The sequence below is a fragment of the Protopterus annectens genome, chromosome 6.part0, assembly GCF_019279795.1.
Source record: "Protopterus annectens isolate FY-2018-M chromosome 6.part0, PAN1.0, whole genome shotgun sequence".
NCBI lineage: Eukaryota > Metazoa > Chordata > Ceratodontiformes > Protopteridae > Protopterus > Protopterus annectens.
Genome location: NC_056737.1, coordinates 784988916 through 785003230, shown reverse-complemented (window position 1 = coordinate 785003230; position 14315 = coordinate 784988916). Strand labels below are relative to the sequence as shown.

General features: G+C 39.7%; 1 protein-coding gene across 4 annotated transcripts in view; it reads left to right on the top strand.

Annotated features, from left to right (window-relative positions):
- DAAM1 (dishevelled associated activator of morphogenesis 1) overlaps positions 1-14315 on the top strand; it is a 3124549-nt gene that overhangs the window by 1054983 nt on the left and 2055251 nt on the right. For all 4 annotated transcript variants that reach the window (XM_044074460.1, XM_044074457.1, XM_044074458.1 and 1 more), the window contains one exon: positions 5457-5577. The gene's annotated coding sequence lies outside the window, so the exon portion shown is untranslated. The remainder of the gene's footprint in view (positions 1-5456; positions 5578-14315) is intronic.

Sequence of the window (14315 nt, the reverse complement as noted above, 5' to 3'; positions counted from 1 at the left end):
AAATTTAAATATTTCTCATTAGCAATCTCTTTTTTTCATGCAGACAAAAAAGCAAATGTTGTTCACGCTTTTGTCACAGCTGTTTTTTGACTGATGTATTAAAATTCACCTCCACACTGCCATTTTCACAAATAGATGTTCTTACTGCCAACAGAAGGTACACCATGAAGTCTCAAGAGTATTTACTATAAGCAATTGTGAAAATAGATTGTAACATTTGGTGTCCAGTTACTGTGAGAAGGAACACTAACATTTTGCCTAGCCAACAACTGTGTGAAGGTTCACTGTAACATTCTCTGTCCAAAAACTTTGACCAGGCGTGCACTGTAACATTCTCTGTGGCTGACAACTGTATGAAGGAGCACTGTAAAATTCTCTCTGGCCAACATCTGTGTGATGGTACACTGCAACATTTTCTGGCCAGCAACTGTATGACAGTACACTGCAACACTTTCTGGCCACCAGCTGTGAGAAGGTGCACCAACATTCCCTGCCCAACAACTGTGTGAATTGTAAAGGTACACTATAACATTTTCTGACTAACTTTCCCAAGGAGAACGGACAAGAATGAGCCAAAAACAATGATGATTAAATAGTTCAGTATTTCACAAATCAAAGAGAAAACCATTGACCAAAGTTATTTAGGCAGACGTAGATGTGAAAATAGTCGTATCATTTTTACTGTTTAGATTTTAAGATCCTGGTTTTTGAAGTGTGTAAAAATCTTTAAAATCTGAATCTTAAAAGAAAATTTTTATTGATTGAAAAGTCAAAACTTTTGTTGCATCAAGCATGCTTGGCTATTTACAGATTATTACAGTAACATCAACAGCATTTACATCATAGTAACTTTATACCAAATATCCCCTGTAGAACTTCTGCACTTGAATTGGTGTTCTTCCTGACCCAGAGACTCCCCAGACTCTGGAATAGATTGCCCATACATGTCAAGCAGAGTGCCTCTTTGGCCATCTTCAAAAGGAACCTTGATTGGATAGGAGAAAGGAGATTCACTCCAGGGTCACGTCAGTTGCCCTGCTAGACAGGGGTCCAGGGAAGTAAATAGTGTGGGAAGAAATAGCCAGGGTATTGTTATGGCTAGGCTTGTATAGGCCCTAGGGCTGATAGCCTAGTACCAGCCTATGAACCTCCCCCCCCCTACTCATTATTTATCTTGGTTTTTAATCCTGTCCTTGAACACGAGTTTTAAGTGAAGTGCCTAAAACGGCTCTATATTAGAACATAGAATATTTAACAGTTCGAATTACTAAAGGTCGACCTTTTGTGATTGAACTGTTAAAACATCGAATGTTCAGAAAAAAAATAAAAACAACAAAAAAACTAAACTGTGTAGGCAGGGCACCCCCACACCCCCCCGCTACTTAAATATACCAGCTCCGAGACTACACTACATTGAAGTAAACAGAAATCTCCCCTTACGGAGATGTCTGTTTACTTGTTCGATATTCGGCAGTTTCACTTTTCACGTGTCGACAATGTCAGATTCAACATTGTCGGCTTTCGAGAATCTAATATAGACCCGCCTAAAACTTCACTCTGGCACCAATCTCTCCAACTGTCTGTCCTCTCTGCACTAGCCTGCCTGCTGCATAAGATGTGACCGTGTGTACCACTTTGCTGTATGCCTCATGATTATTTTCTCTTTTCTATCCTCTTACTTCTCCGGATCATGAGTGTCCTTGTGCCCCTAAAGGTTGGAGACCTCCTTGGACTTCTCTGCCATATTTTTCATTTTTCCCCTGCAACATAAATGTATATAGAATGATTCTTCCATCAGGGAGCTGTTATTCATTTGATCCTGCTTTATCAACACCAGTTGCCTAGCAAGTGTTTCTTGATAAGTAAACTGATTACTTGGGGCAAATTCAGTATAATTTAAATAATCGTGGTGTTGCGGTCCCAATAAACATGCGCCCAGTTCTCTGCTCATCATCTTTACACCTCCAGCACTTATCAGGTATCCCTAGAAACATATTGTAGAACTTAGCCAGAGGGTAAAAACAGTGATGTCGACATTTCCAGGTAAAAAATTTAAACTAGCTAGATTTGTTTGTGTATCTAGATACGAAAGCTACCTGCTGTCATTCACCGTTCGCCAGCTCCTTAGCTAATATGCCCGTCCAGGATGCACTTGTATTATTAACTGTGTCCACAATTAAGACCTGTATTACATTTTATCCCTTGCTGATTAACCTGGCAGGTTCTGGTCTTCCTTCCTTCAGTCCAAGAGAAATGCTGCAGTTCCTTGTAGGTATTGCTTTTCCACTCTGACCATCAGCTTTTTTGTCACTGTGATTAATTTTGTGTACTCTGTCCTAAGTGCTTCCTGCATCTCAAACCTCTGCTTAGCAACCTTCCTATCTAACCATCCACTTCCATCTTTTTGGCTTTACCAAAACAGCAAACATGTTTTTCTCTTTGTCCAGTTCATTGGACCTCTTTTACTCCCTACCTTCTCTTTATAATACTAGATTGGCATTAACAGTATCATTTTACTTTTTGTATCTCAGTGACCCAGTATCCTGTTTTAATGATTGAATTACTTGTCTCTATAAGAATGTCCATGTTTCATGCCTGAGTGTAATACCAACCTACCACCCATCCCACTTCGTCCTTCTTCCACTTGTGGATCTAAATCCAAGGATTTCCATGTTGTCACATAAAAAAACAAAACAAAACAAAAAGTTTCATCTGAGTTGCTAAGTAGTACAGTGACAAATTCAGAAACCTCCCCTAGTCCTCTCCTTTCTTTACTTAATACCACTTTCTGCCAGGCTGTTCTCATTTTTTCAATATCTGCTCCCCATCCACAAATACAGATAGGTCCTCATTTTCTACTGTACAGTTATGCCATCCTTTTTTTTAGCTACAGTACATCTTCCGTGGTCAGCACGGTTGGCCCAGAAGGATAAAGCCATGATCCAAGTTTGACACAGAGCTAACTAAGTGTCCAGGTATTAGCGGTACTGACAAAGTGGGGGGGGGGGGGAGACTGATGTTGGCTTACCCATCTGATGAGGAGGGAGGCTGTCCCATCTGCTGCAGCATTGGTACTTTCCAGAAATGTTAAGTAGGATTAGAGAATGGGCAAACTGCACATTGGCACCCTGGAGAAAGAATGTTCTGTAGCAGGGTGTTAATGTACAGGTGATGCCTGCTGAAAAACAAGTCCGATTCTTCATGGCAGCATATTAAGGTGCCATGAAGATATGATAGTAAGGAAGCTAATGGCTGCCATTAGTTTACTCTTGCTAAGTAATGCTTTTGCTGTTTAACAAGTGTAAATAGCTGATCTTTTTTTTAAATACATGTTTTTTTAAATTTTGTCTGTGTGTGTATGTCTGAGTGTATATGTGCTTGGCATGTATGAAAGTGGAAGTGTGTGTGTGTGGGTATGTGTGTAGGTGGGTGTGTGAGAGACCGACAGATTGGGTGCTCAAGCAGTGGCAGCAGCAGTTAAGAGGTGTGGATACCTTTCAACCTCTTAGCCCAAGATATCTGGATAAAGCCTGAAGTAATGGGGGAAACTTTAAAGTGGGGACAGATTTTAAATATTGCTCTTAAAACTTTGAAAGTTGCTAGAATAATAAGATTTGCCGTAGCATGCATTTTCTGAAGGAAATGAAGTTAAACTCAAATGTATGTCATTATTTGGTTACTTCAGCACATAATGATTTGCCATCAAACCACAAATTTTATGAGGATCATGCCCAAAATAAAAATTAGGTAAACACCTGGGCATTCTTTGAAAATCTGAACAGTTGAGCAGTATGGAGGTAAGAATGTTTTAATGCCTGGTCTTAATTACGTATAATAATGTCTTTGTAAAGCTGCACTGCTTCTAAAGTGTGTGTATTATATATTACCAAACTTGTATTTTGGATGTAAAATACTTACTCCACCAGCATTTACTTGTACTACACTAGGTTTGAAGCGTTAGGCGGAGGAACTATTTTTACATCAAAAATATATGTATGTATGTAACTGTCCATCTACTCAGTCTCCTACAGACTCCTCAGAGGTGACCTCTGTCTGGCATACAAAGCAATTTCAGACCCCGCCCTGATGGGATTGCTGCATATCAACAAGTCAAGCTCCACTCGAGTAAGCCGCATGCATGACCTCAACCTGGTCTGTGACATCAGTAGGACTTGTTGGCAGGACAGATTTGTGTCCCAGAGAGTCCCCCTTTTGTGGACCAGACACCCTCTCCACGTAAAGCAGAGTACCTCATTAAACCTTTTTAAGCACAACCTGGATAACTGGATGGGGAACAGAAAATACACCCCTGAGATTCCACCTGTGTCCCTGCATGACAGTGGCATAGGATGCTTTGGAACATGGGCTAAATTCTTGGCTAGGCTTGTGAGGGCCTCAGGGCCAGTAGCCTAGTTAACTTCCTATCATCCTATATATGTGTGTGTGTGTGTGTGTGTGTGTCTGTACATACACACACACACACACAAACACACACACTAATTAAAAAAACAAAAAAAAAAAAAACAAATACAAAACAATTTAAAAGATATTCCATTCTCTAAGTGCAGTAATGCTTCCTGGGTTTGTGTTAGTGTAAATAATGCCCTTCCAGTGTTAGTATGGGCCCTCCACCTGTAGTGTTGGGCCACAGAATATCCCTGGGTGTGTGTTATTTACACAGTAACACAAACGCTGTTGGGCATTAATGCTTGCTTAAACTGTTACACATCACCACTGATAATATATGACCACACTGCCAGACATTATTGCTTGCTTGCATAATGTGTAATTCATTACAATAGCTGTCTATGTCATGCTACACTATTTCTCGTTAATCCTCTACCAACAACAGTAAATGAAAGTCTGGTTGTCTTAATTCTGCGATGTAACAAAATGCCACACTGCCTTTATCGGCACTGTGTTTTTATCCACAAAAAAATAAATAAATAATTGTAACTGCAGTTACCACTTTTGTTTAAGTACACAAGTGTCATTAGCTCGAAATGAATGAAGAGAGCTGTTGACTGTTGATTATAGTAAAATCTGCCAAAAATGTTTCATGCAAAGAAACATGATGGTTTATTTGACAAGGGAGGATTCACCACCTACTGTCAGAACAGAAAATAACTGCCGTGGTAATCTCAGGATACAGAAGAATTGATATTTCACACAAACAGGCCTGGAGAAGTCTGGTGTTACAGATGAAAACGCAAACTTTTAATTTGTAATCAGTAGACATCAGTGAGCTTGCTTATTCTCTAGAGTGTATATATATATATATATATGTATATATTGTGTGTGTGTGTGTGTGTGTGTGTGTGTGGATGTATGTGTATGTGTATATATATATATATATATATATATATATATATACATATATATATTTTTTTTAATAGTATTTGCTAATTGCAATTCGAGCCTGATCAGTAATTACATTTCTCTCATTCTGTTTGCAGCTGAATGCCAGTGGAAGTTAATGGACTTTGCTACAGAATACAAAATATGCATCCATTAATACGAGTCCTAGGAAGAATATCTAGTGTGTATAGTTAACAGACATACAAGAAGGCAACAGTGGTAAGTAACCATTGTTAAACATAATGCTTTATATTTAGTCCATATGTACCCAAACGTTGCTACTTGTATTCAAGCTAGTATGTGAAGCAGTATGATAAGAATGGAAAAAGAAGTATTTTTGCAGAAGGGTCTACTAGTTCTAAGGTTCATTAGGAGTGAGTACATTTAGTAGGGAAGGGTATTACTTTCAGTAGTACTTGTTCCTACATACTGTAAGCGACTTGAGTTAGAAAGGCAATATAACCTGTTACCTTGTTAACGTACAGTAGTGTGCATGCTAATTGCTGTAGAGATTTCATTGTGAATCCAGCATTACCTGCATGAATATGTCCAGCGGGTTTATCTCATAGATTCATAGATTAGTACTAGGCTAACTGCCCTTGCGAGCCCCTGTAGGATCCAACTCATTTGAGATCAAGTCTCTCTCTTGCTGGAGCTAGCATGCCCATCGGTTCATTTGATTCTCCAAACATTAGGCTCAATCAAAGAGTTAGGGCATTGTTTAAGATTTTCTGTGTCTAGCTTACATTTTTAGTTATCTATTTACCCTTTGAACTGTCTGCATCTCTAAGGATGTTTATAAATGTCTGGCATCAGTAATAGCTCACTGCAGTTTACAAGGCATTCACATTCTTACATATTTAGGTGACTGTTTTATATTTAAGACTCTTTCAAAATGTCAAGAAGCTCTCGCCTGGGTAAAGGACCTCCATCTCATTTAGGGTTTCCAATTGGTCATAAAGAAATATTCTCTTTCTTTCTCACAGGATAATGCTTCTGGATTACCTTCTGGATATATCCCTCATTCTTCAGAACAAAGCAGACCTTTACAAGGAACATTTTCTGATTTTTATGTAACCAGTTTAAGACCTCAGTGTTCTCAGGATTCTAGATTTCATAGTCTCTACAATATATAATATACAATAAAAAATAGATGGAAGGGGTATATGAACTGTCCAGACTTCACGTGAGAAAAATTCACTGGTTTCTATAAGTTGATTTATACCAAACACCAGCACTCACTTTTTAAATCTGTGTTAGAGTTTGTTAAAAGAAAGTTAATATGGTGGGCAGACCTGGTATCTCTCAAACAATGTCTCCCCTTCTCTCTTCATGCTTCTAATCAGTCTGAAGTGACAGATGCCTCAGACTTGGCTTTGGGAGCAGTTTCCAAGGGAATGAACATTCAGGATCTGTGGAACAAAAAGGGCAGACTAAAACACATATGTCAAAGAAATAATGTCAGTCATAAATTATCTCAAATCTTTAAACCATCTTTGGACTACAGGACCTTTGCTAGTAATCACAGATAATACCATTGCAATGTGGTATATAAACAAATGAGGGATCTAGATCACATTCCCATTGCAGACTAACTGTGGTAACCTGGGACCTAGCATCTCATTACTGCCTTTCCTTTCTAGCTACTTACATTCTGTCAGAACAGAACATTGTTGTGGGCAAGCTGAGCAAAACCAGGACATACCAGAATGGAGGATAGACCAGGAGGTCTTTGAGGCATTAATCCTACTATGGGGAACTCCTGAAATAGATTTTTATTTTATTTATGTTACATTTGTTGGCCGGGAAAATCCGACTGGATGCTTGTCCATTTTCAGTGGAGGCTTGGGGAGAAAAGCTCCACAGTAAAATTCAGCTAATCATTACAAGCAATACAGAGGTGTTCACATTCATAGAGAGTAACAGACTTAACATAACTATGTAACATATTATTCATGCTTAGTTCAAGTTAACATACAGGTATTATTCATGCTTAGTTCAAGTTAACATATCTGGTATGAAGGTTGACCTAGATCAGTGTTGACCTAGATCAGTTTAAGGCAAAGTAAGATTCAAGTTTAACAGTTTTGGATAGGATACACTCAAGTATTCAGTTTAAGATTTAGTTATTCCATACTAGTGAGGTAGAGTAGAATAGAATAGTGAAAGAGTTGGTAGGTAGAGGAGAAGAAATTGCAACTAGATGTTGGGTAGTGGGAATAAGTAGTAGGGGAGCAATAGGGAAGGTTGAAAGGATGTTGGGATATGTTTGAGAGGCAGGAAAAAGAGGTGTTAGTTTGAGTAGTTGATGTAGGGGGTATAGAGTGTAAGGTGGGGGGGGGGGGGTTAGCCAGGTGGTGAGCTTGTGCAGATCCATGAGTGCTTGAGGTGTTCCTTCAAGAGTTTTTTTAAATGTGTCCTTTGAGACAGCTGAGGTAATGCACATGGATAGGGAGTTCCAGATTTTGCCAATGTAATTGGGGAAGAGGGAGTCACCTGCTGTATTGTTGGCTTTTGTAATCATAGTCTTTTTTTGCTAGAGCGAATTTGTCTGGTGTTAGCTTGGGGTACTAGCAGATTAGCCAGTGATGCGGTTTTATCTGGAAATAATAGGAGGTTGTGGGCAAAGGATAGTTGATAATAGTTCAGGAGATTAGGGACTTCAAGCCAGTCAAGTTGCTTTAGGGGTAGGCAGTGGTGGGCACGATAGGGGGCACCCGTTGCAAATTTTGCAATTTGATTATAGCAAGTATTGAGCTTGCCAATTTCAGTTTTGGGTAGGTTGGTGAGTATGGGTGAGGAATAAAATAGTGTTGAGAGAAGGTGATCTGAGCAATTGTTACCCTAGCATGTTGTGGGTGATTAGTGATAGTAGTTGTTAGGAAGGGTTTATTTTTATATAGACTGTTAAGTTTTTTTTGTGAATATTTTTAATGGTTTGGGTAATATGATGATCACATTTGAGATTATTATCGATGGTAACTCCTTGAAATTTGGTGTGAGTGTCAGGGGAGGTAATGGTCCCATCTCTGGAGACTATGTTAAATGGAATGTGTGTGGTGATAATTTTGGTGGGTGGGAACAGTAATATTTTTTGGGGGGGGGTTGAATTAGCTGTTTTACTAAGAAGCCAGTTTTCTGTGGTATGGAAGACTTGCGTTAGAGAAGTGTCTGAGCGTCATTGGCTGAACATGCAAGTGTAGAGTCATTAGCATGCTGTATAAGTGTTGTATTTTTGACAAATAATGTGAAGATTGTTTGTGAATATGGAGAATAGGAGGGTACCTAAAATGGATCCTTGTGGGACCCCCTGTGGTGATGGGCAGCAGTGAGTATAAGTTATTGTCCCACCACACTGCTTGTTGTCTCCCATGTAGGTAGTTCTGAAACCACGCTAGGGTTGGTTACTTAGGCTGAGGTCAGCAAGGGTAAATAACAGTTTGGCATGATTGACCATATCAAAGGCCTTGGATAGGTCCAGAAATATGGCAGAAGGTAGTTTGCCTATGTGTTTGTTTTGATTGACATTTGTGAAGGTAGGTAGGGCAGTGGTAGTGCTATGTGCTGGCCTAAATCCATGCTGTGTAGGAGAAAGCAGTTGGTTGTTAAGCAGGTATAGTACGAGTTGGTGGTGGATGCATTTCTGAAGTATTTTGGCCAGAGGAGACAGAATGGCTATGGGGTGATAGTTGATAAGATTGGTGGAAGTTCCTCCTTTATGGAGGGGGATAATATAGGAGGTTTTCCAGATGGGTGGGATTGAGGTTTCTAAGATAGATGTATTTTGTAGGATAGATATGGGGAAGGCAAGTTCATTAGCAGCAGCTGAAGGAATTCAGCAGGTAGTTTATCAGCTGCTAGTGAGGTATGTTTGAGTTTAAGTAGCAACTTTTTGACATAGTTGGTTGGGATGGGTAGAAACTAGAAGGAAGTTTTAGGTCTGTCTGCAGGTTGTGGGTGATTAGTGATAGCAGTTGGTTGTTTTTGAACAAGGTTAGCAGTAGTCTGTCTGAAATATTTGTTAAATGCATCTGGTATATTTGTGATTTAATTAACGGAAGTAGGGGATGGGGTGGATGGGTGCCCAGGGTGGAGTATGTTGTTTCTACCTGCCCAGAATTTCTTGGGGGTTGTTTTGGTGCTTGTTTTGTAAGTTAAGGAAATAATTCTTTTTATCTAGGAGGATTGACCTTTTTGTTTCATTTCTGAGCTGTTGGAATTGTACCTTAGCTGCTGGGGTTTTAGTGGCTCTCCGGGTGTGCCAGGCTTTGTTCTTTTCTGAAATTATCTTTTTAGTCTCTTTGGTGAGCCAGGGGGCTGGTTTAGTTTTGAGTTTAATGATACGGGGTGGGGCGTGGGCATTTAGGGTACTTAAGGTGGTGTTGAAATGGTTTATGTTTTCTTCTAGGGGTAAGGTCTTTAGTATGCACCGATTATGGTGTTTTAGTTTGAGTTTGAATTTCTTGGGATTTTTGTGTTGTGGGTTGTTTTTGATCTGGAGTTAGGGGTGGGTTGGGTTTTGAATTTTAATAGAAAAGTGGGTTGATGGTCGCTGAGGGTGTCTGGGAGGATACCTGTCCGGTATGGGGTGTTTGTTCTGTTAATTAATATCCAGTCTAGGAGGCTTTCTTTAATTTTAGGAGTTCCTAGTCTAGTGCTACTTTGGATAACTTGTGAAAAGTTATAGAGGTTAATATGGTTGGTTGTGTTTAAGGTTGGGCAGGTATTCTTATCTATGTTGAAATCACCGAGTGTAATGATTTCCTGAGGGAGGTTTTGGTTTGACCGTTGTAGGAAGGCTTCAGTGGTTGAGATGTTACTGCCTGGTGGTATATAGCATGTGACAATGTTGAGTGAATTTTTGTTACTAAGTTTGTTTAGCTAAGAAAATTTCAGAGTTGTTGAAAGTGGGAGTATCTAGATTAATTGTGGTAATATTTAGGGTATTCTAAGAGTAGGGCTGTACCCCCTCCTTTTTTAGTTAATCTATCTTGGCAGAGTATGTTGTAATCTGTTGATAGAAGTTCTTTGTCTGCAGTAGTGGGCTTTAGCCAGGTTTCTGTCAGACATAATATATCAGGGTTGTAGGTGGAAAGTAGTGCATGTAGTAAGTGTACCTTATTGTTAACACTTCGAATATTTAAGCACAGAATTAGTAGGCTAGTTTTTGGTCTATTGGTTAGTAGCTGGTTTGAGGGGAGAGTGGTATCTGCTGGGATGGTTTGTGGAGGGTTAGGCCCTGGATTTGGGTGAATATCACCTGGAAGTATTAATTGGTAGTGAATGTGGTGGCAGAGTTTATGAAGTTTAATTAAGATGGCAATGTACTTGTTAGTAGTAGGTGATTTGGGGGTAATTGAGAGTTTCCTAAGTGGGTTTGGAGTTATAGTGATGTTATGGAAGTGATTTGGTGATATAATTTGGTTGTAATGAGGAGTGCTGGAGTTATAGGTAGAGGTTTGTTTTGTAGAGGTAGTGAAAGTCGTGTGTAGTGTGATGTGATAAGAGGTGAGGTAGAGGTTTAGTGTTAGGATTGCTAGGATAGAGTTTGCATGCGAGTGAGATGACTAGGTTGTGACAGTGAGTGGGTGTCGTCGTTGTAAGTGAAAGTATGTTAATTGGTAAATGTAGTGGGGGTGTGATAGGTAGTGTAAGGTCTGTAATTGGTTGGTTGTGGGGCAGTGTCAAGTCTGTGATTGGTTGGCTATGGGGAAGGTTTGCCTTCATTCACAAGTGATTGCTAAGGAAATTCTGTTCCAGGATCCCTTGCACACAGGCCTGAAAGACAGATGCCTTCTCATTCCCATGGATAGACGTGTTCTTGTATACCTTTCCACTGATATCCAGAGTCATTTTAAACATTCAGACTTCCCAAAGATAAGTGTAGTGACCCCCTTTTGGCCCAAGCAACAATGGTTCTCTTTTGTTTTGAAAATGGCCAATGGCAGTTGCCACAAACTTCCTTACACTATGGACTTATGCAAGATGGGGGTTGTTTAATGCACCCCAACCTGCAACTCCTTCAGCTGAATGCCAGGCTAATAGAGTTTTAATACCTTTTAGGCACTTTTTTTCCTGAGGACATGCAGCACATGTTAAAGGAAACTAAGAAACCTAATACTTGAAAGTTTTATATGTGGGTAAGCGGAAGAGATTTTCCAGTTAGTGCCAGACTAAGAACCATGACTTTTAAAACACAGCTGCATCTGGTTCTGTCGTGTTTGTGAGAGTTATCCTCTGGCCTTTCTTACTCTTCTATCAAGATTCAGCTCACAGCAATCTCTGCTTGCCTACCCAAATATCCCCCATTTCTACCTAATCTCATGTCAAACTGTTTTTGAAAGGGGTTTTGCATATTCAGCCATCTAGAAAACAGGTAGCTGCATCGTAGGATCTCAGTTTTGCTCGAGATGCTTATACTTTTTCCATGAGAATCAACTAATCAGGCTGAGGGCAAGTTCTTAGCTTGAAAAACAGTGCAACTTATTGCTCCAACCTCTGCAATATGAGAGTGCAAGTTATAAGCTCTTACGGGAAGTCAGGCTACCCTCATTTTTTGTAAGAATAAGGTGTCTTTGAAAACAAATCCTTCATTTATGCCTAAAGTTGTTTGAGTTTACGTTGAGCAAGCTATTCATCTGTCTTTTCCAAGAGCCAGAAAATAAGGGCAAAAAAATCTTGCATACTCTGGACATCCACAGGCAATTCCGATACTATACTGACAGGAGTGAAGTATTCGGGAGATCTGATCAACTGTTTATTTCCTGTGAAGGTAAGAGAAATGGACAGTCGGTATCAAAACAGACTATTTCCAAGCATTTATCGCACACTATTGTTTATCTTCTCACCATGTTTAGTCACTTCCAGGCAAGGCCAGGGCCCATTCTACCAAGGATTTAATTCTTCAGTGGCTTTTTGAAAATAGCTTTATAGGTTCATATACTGGTACTAGGCTAACTGCCCTTGTCAGCCATTTTAAGTCTGTCCACTTGCTCTATGTGAGGATCAAACCCTGCACTTTGCTGCACTTTGTCTCTGTAAGGTAAACACCTTAACCATTATGCCAACCTCCCTCCAAGTGTGTCCTCTCTGCATTCTTGTACAAAAAATACAAATTAAATGCTTTTTCACGTTCAGAACAGGTTTTGCTACTACTCTTTTCTAGTGGCACCTGGACTGTAATCCTTCATCCTCCTACCCCCTTTCTTTCTAAGCACTGGTAGTCTACCTTTGTAGCTCAGGCTGCAGCATCAGCGATGTAGTGATGAACATAGTTGTGTAAGTTAAAGGAAAACTCTGCCTTTTCCTACAGTTTAACTCAATCCTTAGATCACTTTTCTCCCTGCAAAATGGATCTAGTATTGTATAGGTACCCAAATCCTGCTTGTACATTTTAAGACTTTCATGTCCTTGTCTTGGAGTCAAAGGAAGGGAAAGCCCACCTACTTTTTTTTTAAGCTTAACTTCTCGCTTACTTTGCAGAGAAATCTGTCTCCTCCTGCATGACATACCATAGACACAGATAAATATGTAGTTTACCCTGTCAGGTACTGCTGTTAGTCTTAGATGGCAATTAATCCTGGTAATGTCAGGAGCACAGCAGTTGCTATAAAGGCAGAAAGCTGTGGAACTCTTTTTCACTGTTTTTATTGCAGAGAGGGGCAGTTGCCACCACCTCTTGACAAATTTACGTAAGCAGAATCACAGGATTGAAATACTAAGCTTTAAATGTTGGCTATTTATAATAGTTTATATGTCATGATAACTTAAATGTAGTATCAAAGATTTCCATGACTTTTGGAGAGAAGTCAGAAAATATTTTTTCTTGCAAAGTATCAATACAGTTAGTATTTTCAAGCCCCCCCCCCCCACACACACACACACACACACACACACACGCACGCAGAGGACAGAACTGCAGAAAGAGAGAGGTGGGAACTCTATCAGCTAGTTACACTGTTACTGTTTATAAAAAGGTATTTTATGCTTTTTTTTATGACATCCTTCCAGAGGATGATCCATGTCTGGTACATAGAACCATGGAAAGAGACTCCCACTAACTTTGGTTCTGTTACAGCAGTAGAGTGCATGAGCATTTTTCAGTCGACAAAGGAAATGTGAACATTGAGGGGCAACCATAATGGACTTTAACAAACGTTTGCTATATGCCCTTGCATAAAAAATGTTAAGAAAAGGAAATCAGAAGTATTTTAACTGTGTTTAAGTGCATGTCTGATTGTCTTTGTGTCCGTGTATATATATGTGTGTGTGTGTGTGTGTGTGTGTGTGTGTGTGTGTGTGTGTGTATATATGTTTGTCTTTGTGTCCGTGTATATATGTGTGAGTGTGTGTGTGTGTATATATATATATATATATATATATATATATATATATGTGTGTGTGTATAAATATATGTAAAAGTATACCTGTGTAGCACACATCTTGCATGGATGTACAAAAATGTGTGTATGTAACGAAACAGATTATATACCCATGTGTGTATACTTTGGGTCTATATTAAATCAGAGAATGCTTAAAATAGCGAAAGCTGACAATCCCAAAGACACGGAACAGCGATTTTTTTTCATATACATATATATATATATATATATATATATGTGTGTGTGTGTGTATAAAATGTATGTAGTACTATGTGTAATACTATGATGTCCTTCATGGATGCATCTGCAGTCATAACAACTGGGTTGTCCTGTCGTCAGGCAGCCCTTCAGTCGGCCGGATTCCAAAGTCCGGGTCCGGCTTCGGCTGATGTCGCACTTCACCCGACGTCATCTCTGTTGGTCTTCGGGTATATAAGCATCAGCCGACGCCATTTTCTCCAGTCTTTCTTGCGCGTGGCGCCAAGCAGAAGCTGTTCGCAAGTGCCGGTCGGTCGGATCCAGAGATTACTTCTACCGAATACTACTTCGAAGACTTCTAAAGCTAAGTACCCCGTT